Source organism: Lethenteron reissneri, chromosome 6 (assembly GCF_015708825.2).
Source record: "Lethenteron reissneri isolate LAM-NWPU_2019-01 chromosome 6, ASM1570882v1, whole genome shotgun sequence".
In the NCBI taxonomy this organism is placed as follows: domain Eukaryota; kingdom Metazoa; phylum Chordata; class Hyperoartia; order Petromyzontiformes; family Petromyzontidae; genus Lethenteron; species Lethenteron reissneri.
Window position 1 is genome coordinate 9,015,734 of NC_083784.1, and position 6,000 is coordinate 9,021,733.

Here is a 6,000-nt window from a genome sequence, read left to right on the forward strand (position 1 = left end):
ATTAGCATCACCACACGTTATCGATTTATACATATGTATTAAACACTTTTACATTATAACCACAGCTCATTCATTCTCCATCGTAACATCTAAAATTTTCCCAAAACATGGATTGCATGGAATTGCCGAGAGATATAAACATGAGCGTGAGTGGTGCGATATAGCCTGAAGCGAGTGCCCCCCCAAAAAAGATGTGGGAGTCTGTACGTACCGACGACAGTCCATTCGCTGAGAGGCAAAGAGCCGCCAGGATCAGCAGAAGGAATCCCGCACCCATGTCTGCTTTGAGCTTGTAGATGATCGACTCGGTGACACGGACCGTTGTTCTTGTTCCAAGCTGGCTTCTTCGGGTAGCAGCTGCTGCGGCTGGAGAAGATTGTTCTGTAGTTGGTTACAAGAAACGTGGGGCCTTTTATAGCCAAGAGAGCATGGTTAATTAGACACTTTGGACGCTGCCTCCACCCCCGCTAACCCCTACCGCCCCACCCCTCTTATCATGAAACGGCAATTGACCTGGCCGGATAGATAGTTAAAAATACTCGTTACCCCCATTCTGACGATTCACGAAGATGCCAATCATTAACTTTTTTACATCCCCGTCATGCACACGCTTTGAATATCTGAATATCCTGTTGCGGAAATGTGGTCGGCTTATTCGAAGGTCTTTGTGCTCGTCGAACTTGACTGCCCATTATGTGAGGTTGATGCAGGTGGAGCAGTGGCTCAGTGGTTATGAATCCGGCAAAAAAAACTACATTTGAATGCGGGCCAAGGCTATCGTCAGTGGTAAGTGATATCTGATCTGTTTCCCCACACGCATTTCTTAATGTAATCAGGATTTTTTTTTGTCACAGGCTTAGTCTAGTCAACGACTACCTATGGAGTTTGACTCAAGCGTGAGGATTTCATTTACCCATTATAGTCAACTAATTCCGTTGATAAATGTTGCTTTGGTCAGAGTCTTAGTTATTGGTCACGAATTATATCGGCTTAGTCGAAACAGTTGGAGGTGTCGTGTTTCCATTGCAGTTAATTTATTACTGCTCTGCAACCTCCGATTAGCACGGTTGACTACGTACGGTGCCCAAGAAGTTCAACATACACACACAGACATCCTCCACCCCCTCTATCCTACACCCGCCACATCCTCCTCGACCATCCCTCCTCCCCCCATCACTCTCCCCTCTTATCTCTCAATGGACTCCCTTCAGGGGCCGAAGGAGCCGGGGGGGGCGACAGAGCCGGGGGGGGGGGGCGACGGAGCCGGGGAGGGGGGGGGCGACGGAGCCGGGGGGGGGGGGCGACGGAGCCGGGGAGGGGGGGGGCGACGGAGCCGGGGGGATCGTGATGGATCCCAGCTGCTGGCGGGGCCGCTTGTGGTGGGCAAGAGGCGCTAGCAGAGGGTGTCGACACTGAACTCACATATCATACAATGCCTCACACTACCACTGACTTACATATCATACAATGCCTCACACTACCACTGACTTACATATCATACAATGCCTCACACTACCACTGACTTACATATCATACAATGCCTCACACTACCACTGACTTACATATCATACACTGACTCACTCATCATACGCTGGCTCACACATCATACAATGCCTCACACTACCACTGACTTACATATCATACACTGACTCACTCATCATACGCTGGCTCGCACATCATACACTCACACTACCACTGACTCACACACCATACACTGGGAGTGTCATGCTGCCAGCTATGGCTGCAAGTTTGTTCGTACGTGCTATGTATTCCGTTTATTGTTAAATTTTGAATCACAGTTCCTATGATTACTGTTGTTACATTGTTTTTATATCTTTATTTTGTAGATTCTAAAACATATGATTAATCTAAATTGTCTCATGGTTGTTAATGTGGACTTGCACCACATTGTGATTTTTGCACACAGCGTTTTAAGACGTTTTTTTAATATTTGCTGGTTTATTCCTGGATGTTTCTGTTATGCGTCGTCGCTTTAAGAGGTTCTGTGTTCATATTTTATTTGTTGCGGTTGCACCAGACTTAAGAGTCGCATGGCTCACAGGGCTATACCTAATAAATGAACTTGAAATAAAATGACCTTGAACGTGTTGAGTGTGAGGATCCTTTGCTCCACGACGCATCTGGATGGCATCGCGTTTGGCCCTTTCAGACTTTTCGAATTTTAAACAACTTTTATTGCCGCCAGCAGCAACAGCACAGGAGGCGATTCCGATATGAAACACACAAAGTCACCAGCAAACAAATAAACAACCGCTATAAATCTACGCTCTGTGGTGCTAAATGCACCGCGCAAAACACGAAAGAAAAGTCACATGGTGGTGGTGGTCATCGCGCACGCCACGGTGGTGAGCGAGCGCGTCACCGACATGTGTGTGTTATGCGTGCTCCAGCCGGAGCCGCGCCTTAAGCAGGCCCCTGAACACTGGAAGCACAGAGCAGCCGTCAGTGTCACCTTCCAGCATCTTTTTCCTCGTTCTGTACACCGCAATCTTCACCTGAGCACAGGTGAAATTGGCGAGGTCATGGCGCTTGTTAGCCAGGTAAGGCACCCTATATACGAAGCTGCTGTTGTAGAAGGGCACCCCCAGTTTCCTGAAAATGTCCCCTAAAAGGCGGAACATTGGTTTGAGCCACTGGCAGCGTAAGTACTGGTGGGGCAGATCCTCCCTGGCACCGCAAGAAATGCACAAGTCTGTTACCCCTGGCGAGATTTAGGTGAGCCACACAGCCCATGGCAACGTGTAGTGTGCCAATCTCCACTGGAGGTCACCGCAGCGTTTGGCTATAGGAGACTTTTGTTTCACTGAGGGGCGGTCACAATGAGGGGAGAGAAATGGTCTCTAAATTTTGTGTTCGGTAGGTCGGCCAGGTCCCGGGAATGCAGCACCTTGACACAGCACGTGTAGAGCACTGTGTTCGGAGCGCTCTTCAGGGGCACGTTCCTGCAGCCTCGGAGCTTCAGTAGCTTGTCGGAGTCGCTGTGGCCACGGGGCTGCGCGCAGGAGAAGCACATCTCCGGGAAGGTGGTGGAGGGGACGGCCGCCACCATCCCCCAGTGCCTCCAGCTTTAGTCGCAGCTCCTTCATGGCGCGGAGCACATCCCACAGCAGCTTTTCCCCAGCGAGCATGTAGCTGAGTCCCGCGGTGCTGGCGATCTCAGCTGCAGTCTTCCACTTGGGCTGGTGGGCCTGCACGAGGTGTAAGACTGTCCGCAGCCCTGCTCATGTGAGGCGTAGAGCCAGGGTCCTCTCTCCTCTGATCCCCTGGAAGAGGCCGTTGTAGAACAAGGGCTCATTCAGGAACTGCGCGAGGACGTAGGGCACGCGTGTCCTGCTCCACTCGAAGCTCCGCCACACGTCGAAGAGGCTCTGGTAATAACTTGGAAGCCTCGTGTAGTCGAGCAGGCTCAGGTCCATCAGGAAGAGCTCCTTTCCGTACCCCAGGCACTCCCCACCATTCCTCTAGAGGGCGAGGGCCGGCGACTTCCAGGGTAGCTCCTCCCGGTCGTACAGCAGCCGCCTGACTGCCATGAGCCTGAAACTCATGACCCTAGCGGCGACATCCACCAGACCCTGGCCGCCCTCGCCCACCGACAGGCAGAGAACACTCTGCCTGAGCCAGTGTTTCCCATGCCAGACAAAATGCGTGAGTGAGCGGTTGACTCTGGTGAGTAGCCAAGCACGAGGCTGGAGGGCCTTGGTCTTGCGTCACAGCACGGATGCTGCCAGGGTGCAAGTGACAAGCACTCGGCCCCTGAATGGCATCTGCGGAGCGAGGCGGGACCATGTCAGTAATTTAGCCTTGATTGAGTCGGCCAGCTCGGTCCAGTTGTTCAGAGCGCCATATGGTTTCCTCAGATAAACCCCCAGGTACTTGACTCCGTCGTCCCACCAACTGACTCCTCCTTGTAGGAGCACAGAGCGAACACCACCTCGCGACCCCAAACACAGGGCCTCGCACTTGGCCCAGTTCACCCTGGCGGTGGAGGGCCTCTCGTACATTGCACCCACCTGGCAGAGCATGGAGACGTCATGCGCGTCGTTGAGCACAATTCATATATCGTCTGCGTAAGCCTAGAGCTTGACGACCGCGTTCTCAGGTCCCAGGACTTTGAGGCCATACAGATTTCGTCTCAGGTGGCATAGCAGTGGCTCATTGGACAGGGTGTACAGCAGCCCCGAAAAGGGGGCATCCCTGTCTGACCCCGCTCGTCACAGGGAAAGGGGCGCCGAGCAGCTGGTTTATCTTCAAGAGGCCGTGTACAGGAGCCTAACGTGCGAGATGAAGGCCTATCCAAAGCCGAGCAATGTTAGGTGTTTGTTCAAGTACTCGTGGCTCACCCTGTCAAAGGCCTTCTCCTGATCCAAGAAAAGGAGGCCTAAGTCCATGTTGTGCGCTTTTGCCAGGGAGATAATGTCTCTGACCGTGCCGATGTTGTCGTGTATGCACCGTCCGGGGATGCAATACGACTGTACCGGCAGGATCAGCTGAACCAGCATTGTCTTGAGACGGTTTGCCAGCACCTTGGAGAAGATTTTGTAGTCAGCACACAAGAGGGACACGGGTCACCAATTCTCGACGAGGCGCAGGTCCCCCTTCTTGGGTAGCAGGGAGACCACCGCTCTCCTGCAGCTCTGTGGAAGTTCACCCTTCTGCAGGCTCTCTGTCAACAATTGTAGTAGTGGAGGGCCAAGCTCATCCCAGAAGGCCGCATAAAACTCAACCGGCAAGCCTTCAATTCCTGGGGCTTTACCAGCTGCGAGCCCTTTCACAGCGGTGTGGAGCTCCTGCAGGGTGATGGGGCTGTCCAGACGATCCCGCTCAGGGACTCCTAAGGTAGAGCCCCTGTCCAGTAGCTCCTGGACAGCCTCGTCGTGTATGGTTTCGGCGGCGAAAAGTTGTGAGTAGAAATCCCTTTGCTATCTTGGCGATCTCGCTCTCAGATGTTGCTGTTTGTCCATCTGGGGTTTGCAAACTGGAAATTTTTGTGGTGTTGGTCAGTGCTTTGTTTAAGCGGAAGAAAAAATTAGAGGGATAATCCATCTGCGACAGGTGCTGCATCTTTTTGCACACAAAAGCACGATGTGCCTGCTCGTCCGTGATGGACCTGAAAAGCCGCTGCTTCTCCAGTAGCGTCTCACCCTGCTGTGTGCCGTGGGGTGAGCTCAGCTCTGCCTCTAGTGCCAGCAGCTCGTTCTGCAGTTGGCGCGCCACTTCGTTCTTGGCGGCGGCGTGCTGGCTCATGAACTGCTGACAGAGAGCCCTGACCTGCGCCGTTGTGTTGTCCCATCATAGCTGGTGGGAGCTGAAGCTCCTTTGGCAGGCAGCCACTGAGCCCAAAAGGCTTTGAAGGTTTATCTGAAGTCGGTGTCATCAAGCAGCTGTACGTTGAGTCTCCAGTAGGCGCTGTGCTGCTCTGCTCTGGGAATTCGCAGCAGCACAGAGACCAGGTGGTGATCGGAAAAACCGGAGGGTACGATTTTACTGTTCCCGAGCAGGTTAACGCTGCTGGCGTATATACAGTCGGTCGAGCCTGGCAAGGCTTATCCTGCCTTGAGCGCCACAGCGGCACCAAGAGTACTGCCGCTGGGCTGGATGCTGTGGTCGCCACACGTCACGCAGATCCAGTCTCCGCACGAGGACAGCTAGCGGCCGTGGCGATTCAGGGTGAGGTTCGGCGGTGTTGTGGTCGAGAGCTGGATCGAGGGTGCAGTTGAAATCTCCCCCCACGACGGTGAACACGTCATCCACGTCGTTTGTCGCGAGTGCGTCCCGCAACGCGCTGAAGAAGAGCTTCCTCTCTGGTGCCTTGTTTGGCACGTACACGTTAAAGCACCTGATGCTGGATTTATTCAGGACGAATTCGACAGAAATCAAGTGACCTTTGCCGATTTCTTTGAAGGAGACATTCTCTGGTGCAAACCGCGAACTGAGCACAATTGCCACGTCGGTGAGGTTGTCCTCGGCATGGCTGAAGAA